Here is an 11,844-nt window from a genome sequence, read left to right as displayed (position 1 = left end):
GTATACTCCGATTGGGTTTGCCAGTTCCTCCCTCTGAAATATAGCCTACCATTGCACTTAGTGGTCTCTTATTCCAGTAGTAACTAGGACTGACCCTGTTTAGCTTTGAGGATCAAGTGTCCAAAGAGAGGCCCCATTAAGTTAAAATCAAACATCTCTTTCCTTTCCTGGAAAAAGATATAATTCCAGCTGAAAATGCCTTGCTTTAGACTTGACTATATTTGTAGGAATGTCTCCTTGAGATTGACATTCACATAACCCACTTTAGAAAGTAGGATAGAGGGAAAATAAAAGTCAATTAAAGGCTGCACTTCTCTTTCCTGGGAAGGTGCAGGGATGGGGAGTATAGGTGAAAGAAAGGTTAAATGCTGATAGGATATGTGTGATTTTTAGCATTTAACCTGCTGGAGCCTAACTCCCCAAGGCATATCTGTTATTAGTTATTAGTTTAATCAACCCATCTCAGCTTAATCAAGTTGCTGAAAGAATGAATGATATATGCTGGTCTAGTTTCCTAGGAGGAAATGTGAGAAATGAATAATTAAATACATTTAAAGTAGAAAGGTAATGTGCAAGAAAAGGGAACATATTAACTAAGCTATAAAAAGCCAGTTTCCTTCCTCCAGGTTCAGAGCTGAGAGATGTCACACCTTGCTACACATTTAGCCAGCCGCTAACATTAATTACAGTGGGCAAATATTTAAGGAACTTCTATAGGAGTTCTGATTATATTCTATATTCCACAAACCTCCTTTGCAGCCTGTCAGCTCCACATACTATGTGTTTTATGATGCTGGGAAACAATGCCTTCAGAGCTTTTCTTGAGCACAGCAGACATTGTGTCCCTATATCCCAATGCCTTGGAAATCCTTAAGACCAGGATGAAAAGGTTAGTTATTTTGTAGAAATACACTTGGATAGGCTAGACATGCGGTGGAATGAAGGCTGAGGTATACAGTTCATTGGGTTTAAAGCCCAAATTATTATTATTATTATTATTATTATTATTATTATTATTATTATTATTATTATTTTATTATGACACAGCAAACAAGATAGATGTGCTGGATTTCGTATCATAAAATCACAAGTCGAACACTTCCCAAGTGTCTAGGACTGTGTGATGTATTTTCGGATGATGCGTGCAGATCCCAGTAGGGTGGCCTTTTGCAATTGGCAGATCGTGATTTTGTCAATGTCTATTGTTTCCAAATGCTGGCTGAGATCTTTTGGCACAGCACCCAATGTGCCGATCACCACCGGGATCACCTGCACTGGTTTCTGCCAGAGTCTTTGAAGTTCAATCTTGAGGTCCTGATAGCGGCTGAGTTTTATTATTATTATTATTATTATTATTATTATTATTATTATCATTAATAATAATAATAATAATATGTTTGTTTATACCCCACATTTTTCTCCACATAAGAGACTCAAAGTGGCTTACATTAAAAGCATTTCAATACAATTAAAAATCCAAAAATCTGCAAACATTAACTTAGAATTAAACATCAATGGTATTAATTAAAAATTAACCATTAAATCCTTAAAACCGATTAAAAGTGCATTTAAAGCTAAACCCCTCTGACTTGATCTTAAAAGCCTTCTTTAAAAGTATCCAAGGAATTGCAAAGTTATAGATCCTGTGAAAGCAGGCTGCACAAAAGTCAGCAAACAAACTATTTCCAGGTAAGCAGTGTATAAAGGACAGTTTGACCCAGCTCTTGTTATATCCACAATTTGATGGGATAGTTTAGTACCTGGAAATGTTAATCTACTGTAAAAGAGGGAGGAGATGGAATGGTGGACTTTTATGATAGATGTGTTTACAAAAGCAGTATATGAGTTGACAGTAATTATGACAAGTGTATAAGCAAAATATTGCTTTGGGTTAAAAGTTGAGGTGTGAATGCTGGCCTTTTGTGCAAATGCAGAAAAAAACTCAATAGCAGGAGTGATTTTTTAAAGTTTCTATCATAAGAATCCATACTATATGTTATCATATAGAAATCTAGTGATGCATTTTCTGTTACGTTTTAAACAGTTGAAGCCTGTTTAAAGATCCACCCAAACAATACATTTTAAATTAATTGCACAATGTGACACATGTGTCAGTTATTTTCATTTCAGAATCTTTTCTCTTGGAATACTAACAGGAGGTCTTTAAAAATATAAGCACTTGAATTCTGAAAAGTGTGCAAGGTAGAGTAAAAACTGTCAGGGTGGAGTAAATTATACCGTCACCTGCAGATTCAGTATTGCTTTTTAAGGCTCTTGCCAGCCATAATCTAGTTTCTAGTGTACACAGCGCAATGACGTTTAACACATAAATACAACATGCAATATTTTTCTCTGAAACTTTGACTTGTAAAACATGCCCTAGTTGATTCCAAGTTAATTTGTAATATTAGATGGTGAGGGAGAACGAACATACATATTCACAACAGTTGTTTGCGTACAGGATAATTCATTTAACATAATAGGTTATGCCGGCATAAAGGATAAAAGGATTACAGACCTTTTACCATTTTGGTCAACCTTCTCTGGTCAAAATAGTTAAAGGGTTGGCAGCCAAGCCCTACGAGGAGAGGCTTAAGAAGCAGAGTATATTTATCTGAAAGGATACCATATTGTGGAAGGGACAGGGTTGTTTTCTGCTGCTCAGGAGACCAGGACACAACGGTACAATGGATTCAAATTGCAGGAAAATAGATTCTTAAACACTTGGCAGAATTTCCTGACAGTAAGAGCTGCTCAACAGTAGAATATGCTGCCTCAGAATGCAATAATAATAATAATAATAATAATAATAAATAATAATAATAATGCAGACTGTGCAAGGAAACCGACAAAACCATTGATCATCTCCTCAGCTGCTGTAAGAAAATTGCACAGACAGACTACAAACAGAGGCACAACTATGTGGCCCAAATGATTCATTGGAACTTATGCCTCAAGTACCACCTTCCAGCAGCAAAGAACTGGTGGGATCACAAACCTGCAAAAGTATTGGAAAATGAGCATGCAAAGATACTTCTGAATCCAGACTGACAAAGTTCTGGAACACAACACACCAGACATCACAGTTGTGGAAAAGAAAAAGGTTTGGATCATTGATGTTGCCATCCCAGGTGACAGTCGCATTGACGAAAAACAACAGGAAAAATTCAGCCGCTATCAGGACCTCAAGATTGAACTTCAAAGACTCTGGCAGAAACCAGTGCAGGTGGTCCCGGTGGTGATGTGTGCCGTGCCAAAAGATCTCAGCCAGCATTTCGAAACAATAGACATTGACAAAATTACAATCTGCCAACTGCAAAATCCCCTGCTGGGATCTGCGCGCATCATCCGAAAATACATCACACAGTCCTAGACACTTGGGAAGTGTTCGACTTGTGATTTTGTGATATGAAATCCAGCATATCTATCTTGTTTGCTGTGTCATAATAAAATAATAATTTATTTTTAACCCACCCTCTCTCTCCAAAGGCAATGTAGCCTCCTCCTCTGGAGATTTTTAAATAGAAGCTGGAGGGCCATCCTTCGGGAAGCCTTGGAATGGCAAAATGGGGTTGGACTGGATGGCTCTTGGGGTTCCTTCCAATTCTGTAGGAATAATTAATGAAATGACTGCTCACAGCAGGACCTAAAGGTTGCCTCTCTTTGAAACCAAGCACAGGAAATGGAAAGTTATACGTTGCTAATTTTAGCTCACTGTGTCATTTATATATATTTTAAAAAGGGATGAAAGTTGTCTCCATCATGGGGATTAGTCACAACAAGGCTGCCAGGTATTCGTGCAACTCGTTCGAGTGGCGAGGTGGGGGTGATGTTTATGTCCGTGCCTGTGCTGTGTGAACGTGGATTTCCTCTTATCAGTAGATCAGTTGCAGTGCACCTGATGGCCTATCTCCTGGGAAAATTCCAGCCAAGGTGTTTGTGCCGTTTGCGCACTGCCATCTCCCCTCCTCCACTTTTCCATTCAAGCTCCCAGACGCACACGGTGTATTGGATTACTCCTCTATAACATCTGTTGGTTGGAAAGCAGTCATCACCAGGAATTGGTGCAACAGAATTGGTGCAATCATGCACTATTTCTTTTCAGAGGCACTGATTGTGTGGGTTGGGTAAAAGTTGGCATGACTAATAAACTTCTTGCTGTATCAACACATATGAAAAAAGAATATTTACATTCTTTTCTGGCAGGGTAGTTGTAATAGTGGGATCTCTCTGCTCTAGAATTTCATTTATTCCAGAGTTTTGTGATCTATTTTGGAAAAGGCTATCACAATTGTAATATTCTGTCATTAGTCTATCCCAAGCATGGGCAAACTTTGGCCCTCCAGGTGTTTTGGACTTCAACTCCCACAATTCCTAACAGCCTAACGGCTGTTAGGAATTGTGGGAGTTGGAAGTCCAAAACACCTGGAGGGCCAAAGTTTGCCCATGCCTGGTCTAGCAAGTTCCATGAGTTACTATTAAGATAATTGATGTTGTGCTGAGAAATGAATGACAATGTAGTGGAGCCAAGTGGTTTGAGTCTTGCATAGACTAGGATTCAAATCCCCATTTAGCTATTGCAATCCAATGGATGTCCATGGCTTTCTTATCAGTCTCAGAGAAAAGCAATGACAAAACTACTCAGAATTCATCTTTCCCCAGCAAAAACTATGTAATTTGGAGCTGACATAACAACAACAATCAAATTAAAATAGCCCTATATGAACCCAAAGGGCCATTGAAAAAGGAACCAGTGTACATCCAGTAAGGGCTGGAGAATACTGCCATGCTTAAGTTATTCCCACTCAAGAAATAAGGCAGGGTTGCATCTTCTTAGAGGACACATTATACCTTCTAAGAGTAAGTAAGTATTACTCTGCCCTGCCTCATGCACGGAGGAGTTGTTTAAAGTTACAGACAACCCGATTGCTGTTGTTCGCTTTTGGTCCAAAACTATTTAGCTGTTTGTGATTCCTTTATTTTATCACTTTTAAACTTATTATGCAATGCTTTTGACACGAAATAAATAACCTTCTAAGAGTAAATGTTTTGTGGTGATTCTTCCACTTTATAGGGCTAAAACCATATACAGTAGAGTCTCACTTATCCAACACTCGCTTATCCAACGTTCTGGATTATCCAACGCATTTTTGAAGTCAATGTTTTCAATACATCGTGATATTTTGGTGCTAAATTTGTAAATACAGTAATGACTACATAGCATTACTGTGTATTGAACTACTTTTTCTGCCAAATTTGTTGTATAACATGATGTTTTGGTGCTTAATTTGTAAAATCATAACCTAATTTGATGTTTAATAGGCTTTTCCTTAATCTCTCATTATCCAACATATTCCCTTATCCAACATTCTGCCGGCCCGTTTATGTTGGATAAGTGAGACTCTACTGTATACTGTATACTGAAGGATCACTGGAGATTATTATATCAATGTTTGTACACAACTGCATAAAATTATCTCATTTTGAACTTCAGAAATGGGTTAACTGATAATATTTTATCAGATGTGAGGCCGAGTGAGCCTCTTCTACACTGCCACATTATCCAGTCTACCAAAGCAGATAATCCACATTATCTGCTTTGAACTGGATTATATGAATTTACACTGCCATATAATCCAGTTCAAAGCAGATAATCTGGATTTTATATGGCAGTGTAGAAGAGGCCTGGGTTGCAGAAATGGATATTGGTCTCCTCCTTATTAACTTCACTTTATCACTGTATCATTTATACCCGTTCATATTCTCCAGGAAGGCCCTTCTTGGTCAGTTTTACAATGGGTGCTGCCATGATTCAAAAGTTGGAATGTTACTCCTTGAAACTGCTGTAGGATTATGCAATGCTGGAATGTTTCTTTTCAAAAGGAAATAGTTATCCAGTTCATCTAGCAAGTACTTTCCTGTTCCTGCAGCCAAGAAAGGGAATTTAATCACAATATTATAAGGGCTATCCAGCCCAACCCCATTCTGCCGTGCAGAAATACGCAATCAACATACAACAAATGGCCATCCACGTCTCTCTTTAAAAACCTCCAGAGAAGGATACTCCATCTAGTGAAGCTAACAGTAGGAGTTTTCGTTGAGTGTGCATAATGAATCAGCGTGCCCTTCTAATTCAATCAGTTATTTAGCAATTTGGAATAAAGCCATCTTGACCTGGATTAACTCTCAATGAAAAAGTGAAGGTGTTTTGCTAGAATGGTTGTTAATTTTTTTATTATCCTGAATCATCAGTGTGATGGGGAAATATAGGATTACTAACATAAGATCTCATTTGCATTTTGGAATCGAAACTATTTTCCATTACTGCCATAACTCTGGATGCTGGCTGCCTTCCAATATCATATTAAATATGTTATTGAAAACTTTCATGGCTGGAATCACTAGGTTGCTGTCAGTATTCTGAGCTATATGGCCATGTTCCAGAAGCATTCTCTCCTGACGTTTTGCCCACATCTATGGCAGGCATCCTCAGAGGTTGTGAGGTCTGTTGGAAACTAGGCAAGTGAGGTTTATATATCTGTGGAAGGTCCAGGGTGGGAGAAAGAACTCTTGTCTGTTGGAGGCAAGTATCTGGAGATCCCCTGTTTTCAGAGTGTTCTTTATTTTCTGTCTTGATTTTAGATCAGGGGTCCCCAAGGTCATTTACCTGGCCTCTGTCCTAAATTTTAGACTTTGGGTTGACCTAAGTTTGAAATGACTTGAAGGCACACAACAACAACAATCCTAATTTTGGACTATTTCATCATGTTTTTCATGGACTATTTCAACATGTTTTTCATGTTCATCATGTTATCCATCTTTTACTAACTCCATGATCCAAATATCTCATCATCCCGAAGTGTTTGTAAATCCTAATTTTGAACTATTTCATCATAGTCCACCCCCCCCCCCCCCCCCAAACAGTCTGGGGGACCGTGAACCGGCCCTCCACTTAAAATGTTTGAGGACCCCTGTTTTAGAGTTTTTTTATATATACAGTAGAGTCTCCCTTATCCAACACTCGCTTATCCAACGTTCTGGATTATCCAACGCATTTTTGTAGTCAATGTTTTCAATACATCGTGATATTTTGGTGCTAAATTCATAAATACAGTAATTGCTACATAGCACTACTACGTATTGAACTACTTTTTCTGTCAAACTTGTTGTATAACATGATGTTTTGGTGCTTAATTTATAAAATCATAACCTAATTTGATGTTTAATAGGCGTTTCCTTAATCCCTCCTTATTATCCAACATATTCGCTTATCCAATGTTCTGCCAGCCCGTTTATGTTGGATAAGTGAGACTCTAGTATACTGGTAACCAGACATTAAACAATCAGGACCAGCTAACACTTCCTAACAGAGGATTCCCCCAGGCACTAATCTGCCTGACTTTGAAGCTGCAAGGTTTTTCAATGCTAATGAAGGTGATTATCTACAATATTCACCCTTGCCTCCAGCAGTAATGGGATGGAGCAAACGTCATGTGATGGGACTCATTCAAAATAATTCTCAAACAGTCTCAGAAATGGAATATGTCCTAATATGATAAGTCCATAGTTACAGCTCTAGGATAAAAGCTATCTCTGCTTGTCTTTCTCACCCTGTGCCATCTATCAATAATTAAAAATAATAATATGCTGGATGAGATGGATCCACAAGAATGCTCTGAGCTTTTTTGAGGCTGCAGAACCTATAAAGTTCTTCCAGAGATGATATAAGATTGCCATAGTCTTTGATGCAGAGTGCATAAAAATCCTCAAGCATAATTTCTGGCGTGTGCAGAAACCGCCATCCACTCAGTTTTCTCTTCGTTCTTTCCTCCTGTTGTCTGCAGAACGACTCGTTCCAAATCTCACCAAAAAAAAAACAGCCCAATCCTCACCTCTTTCCAGCAAGTACTGTACAAGCATGTGCTCAGTTCCATTGTTTTGGGTGGCTCTTGAGCAAGGCAGTCTCCTCTTTTTCTCGTTTTGTGTGCAGCAGCAGAGTGTCTCATTTTGACAGAATGGAGGCAGATTGGCTTTTTTAAAAAAAATGAAGTCATCAATTAACCTGACGCTTTAATGCAGCCTGTTTATAATGTGTCTCATCCTCCGCATTTTCTGTTCTTGATACTTTCTGTCTTCCTTCTCTGATCCCATCTAACTACATAATGCCTAGCAGAGGGGGGGAGGAGGCCGATAGGCATGGCACTCTTCCTCCTCCTCCTTATATTACTCAGACATGTGGGTAATGACTAACTGGCAAACACCCCATTATAGTACATTAAAAAGTACTGTGGTCAAACAAATAACAGCTATAGCCTGTGGTTGCAAAAAAAAAAAAAGGTTCACAGTTATCAAAGTAGTTAAAAAACACATTGCTTCATAGATATGATACCATGTTTTCCCAAAAATAAGACAGTGTCTTATATTAATTTTTGCTCCCAAAGATGCTCTAGGTCTTATTTTCAGGGGGTGTCTTATTTTTCCATGAAGAAGAATTCACATTTATTGTTGAACAAAAAAAAATGAACATTTATTATATACTGTACAGTAGTTGTCATCACAAACCAGCATAACCAGACAAACCGTGAATCTTATCAAGAATGTCTTGTTACTACCATTACTTCCATGTACAACACCCTATGGTACGTACATTTACCAATCCTGCATGCTCTGGGGTTCTGTTTGGCGGGCATGCTTACAACAAAACCTTTGCTAGGTCTTACTTACAGGGAAGGCCTTATATTTAGCAATTCATCAAAACCTCTACTAGGTCTTATTTTCTGGGGATGTCTTATTTTAGGGAAAACAGGGTAGTATGTTCCTCTCACCTTGGTGTTGCAATATTCTGGCTGAGAACTGGACACACAACAATAGACAAGCCAGTGAGTTGTTGCTTTTATCTGTTTCCAACAGATCTCACAACCTCTGAGGATTCCTGCCATAGATGTGGGTGAAACGTCAGGAGAGAATGCTTCTGGAACATGGCCATGCAGCTTGGAAAACTCACAGCAACCTCGCTATTCCAGCTGTTTTCCAAACATGGGAGAATATGGTGTTTCCGGCCTCAAAAAGTAGAAATATCAACAAAGACAGCATGCTAGTAATGTCTGAATATTTATTTTTCCGGGTTGAATAAACTCACATTGCAGGCATGAAGGAAGTAAAAAATTGACATTAGTATATACCGGGCATGGTGTTTTGGACTTCAACTCCCACAATTCCTAACAGCCTATAGGGTGTTATATACTCTAATAATATTTTCCTAGTATCACTGTGAGTGAATGAATTCAGTGGTGTTTACTTCTGATAGCTAAGGTTCAGTAATGCATTTTTAATAAAAAGATCTCCAGAAAGCTAAAATCCAGCCTTCTAACATCACTTAGCTGAAAGCGGAAGCCCATGTAAGGGGAAAATATATTAATCATTTTAATCCTTAACTTCCCCTTATTCATTTCTCAACAACCATCATAGAACTTGAAAGACTTGTTGTTGCATTGACTTGCCAAAGCAAAGAGAAGCCATTCTTTTTCTCTTTGCCAGATTGCGTCACAATCTCAAAGCTGTATTCCTCCATTAATAATAATAATAATAACTTTATTTTTGTAGCATACCTCCATCTCCTCGAAAGGACTTGGGACGGCACACATGGGGACGAGCCCAGCAACAACATAGGTTAAAATACAATCCATAAATTAAAACAATATAACAATACATATATAAAACACTATAAACACATACATTAATTTAAAACCTGGACATAAAATGCTACATATACAGAGAGTGACTTGTGCAAAACTCCGAGTATACCATTGACACCTGGCTTGGAAACAGTCCGTGTGAAAGAGATCTAGGAGTCTAAGGCCCCTTCCACACAGCTGTATAAAATCCACATTGAACTGGATAAAAGACAGTGTGGACTCAGATAATCCAGTTCAAAGCAGAAGTCCAAAACACTTGGAGGGCCTAAGTTTGCCCATGCCTGCACTAAGAGCACTTGATGAACCAACCTGGACACAGCATGTTATTTGGGAACACAGAAATGCTGGACCACTCTAACAACCACCATGTCAGACTACACAAGAGTTCTTTCTCCCACCCTCCATATTCCACAGATATATAAACCCCACTTGCTTACTGTGTTTCCCCGAAAATAAGAGTGTCTTATATCAATTTTTGCTCCCAAAGATGCCCTAGGTCTTATTTTCAGGGAATGTCTTATTTTTCCATGAAGAAGAATTCAAATTTATTGTTGAACAAAAAAATGAACATTTATTATATACTGTACAGTAGTTGTCATCACAAACCAGCATAACCAGACAAACTGAATCCTATCAAGAATTTCTTGTTACTCCCATTATTTCCATGTACAAGACTCTATGGTAGGTACATTTACCGATCCTGCATGCTCTGGTGTTCTGTTCGTTGGGCATGCTTCCAAACAAAAACTTTGCTAGGTCTTACTTTCAGGGGAGACCTTAAATTTAGCAATTCAGCAAAACCTCTACTAGGTCTTATTTTCTGGGGATGTCTTATTTTAGGGGAAACAGGGTACAGTAGTTTCCAACATTCAAAAACGGGAATTCCAGACAAGAAACAATCAGGGCCAGCTAAAACCTTCCAACAAAGGATTTCCCCAGGAAGTAACTAAGTTTTGAAGCTAATAATTTTTAAATAATCTATCCCGTTTTTATTACGATTTTACCATTTATGTGTTTTAAATGCCACTTTTTATCCTGTATTTTTGTTTTAATTGATATATTGTATTACTGTTTTATCTTTTTATAGTGTGATTTGTATTATGCTGCTTATGTTTTGTTCTATGTTGTTTGGGCCTCTGCCCCATGTAAGCCACCCCGAGTCCCCACGGGGAGATGGTGGCGGGGTATAAATAAAGTTTTATTATTATTATTATTATTATTATTATTATTATTATTATTATCAACACAACGACGTTGTATGGCACAGCAAACAAGATAGATATGCTGGATTTCGTTTCGCAAAACCACAAGTCGAACACTTCCCAAGTGTCTAGGACTGTGTGATGTATTTTCTGATGATGTGTGCAGATCCCAGTAGGGTGGCCTTTTCCAGTTGGCAGATGGTGATTTTGTCAATGTCTATTGTTTCCAAATGCCGGCTGAGATCTTTTGGCACAGCACCCAGTGTGCCCATCACCTGTACTGGTTTCTGCCAGAGTCTTTGAAGTTCAATCTTGAGGTCCTGATAGCGGCTGAGTTTTTCCTGTTGTTTTTCATCTATGCGAATGTCACCTGGGATGGCAACATCAATGATCCAAACCTTGTTCTTTTCCACAACTGTGATGTCTGGTGTGTTGTGTTCCAGAACTTTGTCAGTCTGGATTCGGAAGTCCCACAGTATCTTTGCGTGTTCATTTTCCACAACCTTTGCAGGTTTGTGATCCCACCAGTTCTTAACTGCAGGGAGGTGATACTTGAGGCATAAGTTCCAATGAATCATTTGGGCCACATAGTTGTGCCTCTGTTTGTAGTCTGTCTGTGCAATTTTCTTACAGCAGCTGAGGATATGATCAATGGTTTCATCGGTTTCCTTGCACAGTCTGCACTTGACTAATAATAATAATAATAATAATAATAATAATTATTATTATTATTATTATTATTATTATTATTAGTCAAGGCTAGTCAAGGTGGCCAATTGCAACACACTTGCCTCCAACAGACAAGAGTTCTTTCTCCCACCCTGGACATTATTCCACAGATATATAAACCCCACTTGCTTAGTTTTCAACAGACCTTACAACCTCTGAGGATGCCTGCCATAGATGTGGGCGAAACGTCAGGAGGGAATGCTTCGACAACACATTAA

This window comes from Anolis carolinensis, unplaced genomic scaffold, assembly GCF_035594765.1.
Source record: "Anolis carolinensis isolate JA03-04 unplaced genomic scaffold, rAnoCar3.1.pri scaffold_11, whole genome shotgun sequence".
In the NCBI taxonomy this organism is placed as follows: Eukaryota; Metazoa; Chordata; class Lepidosauria; order Squamata; family Dactyloidae; genus Anolis; species Anolis carolinensis.
Note: the sequence above shows the minus strand (reverse complement) of the source record.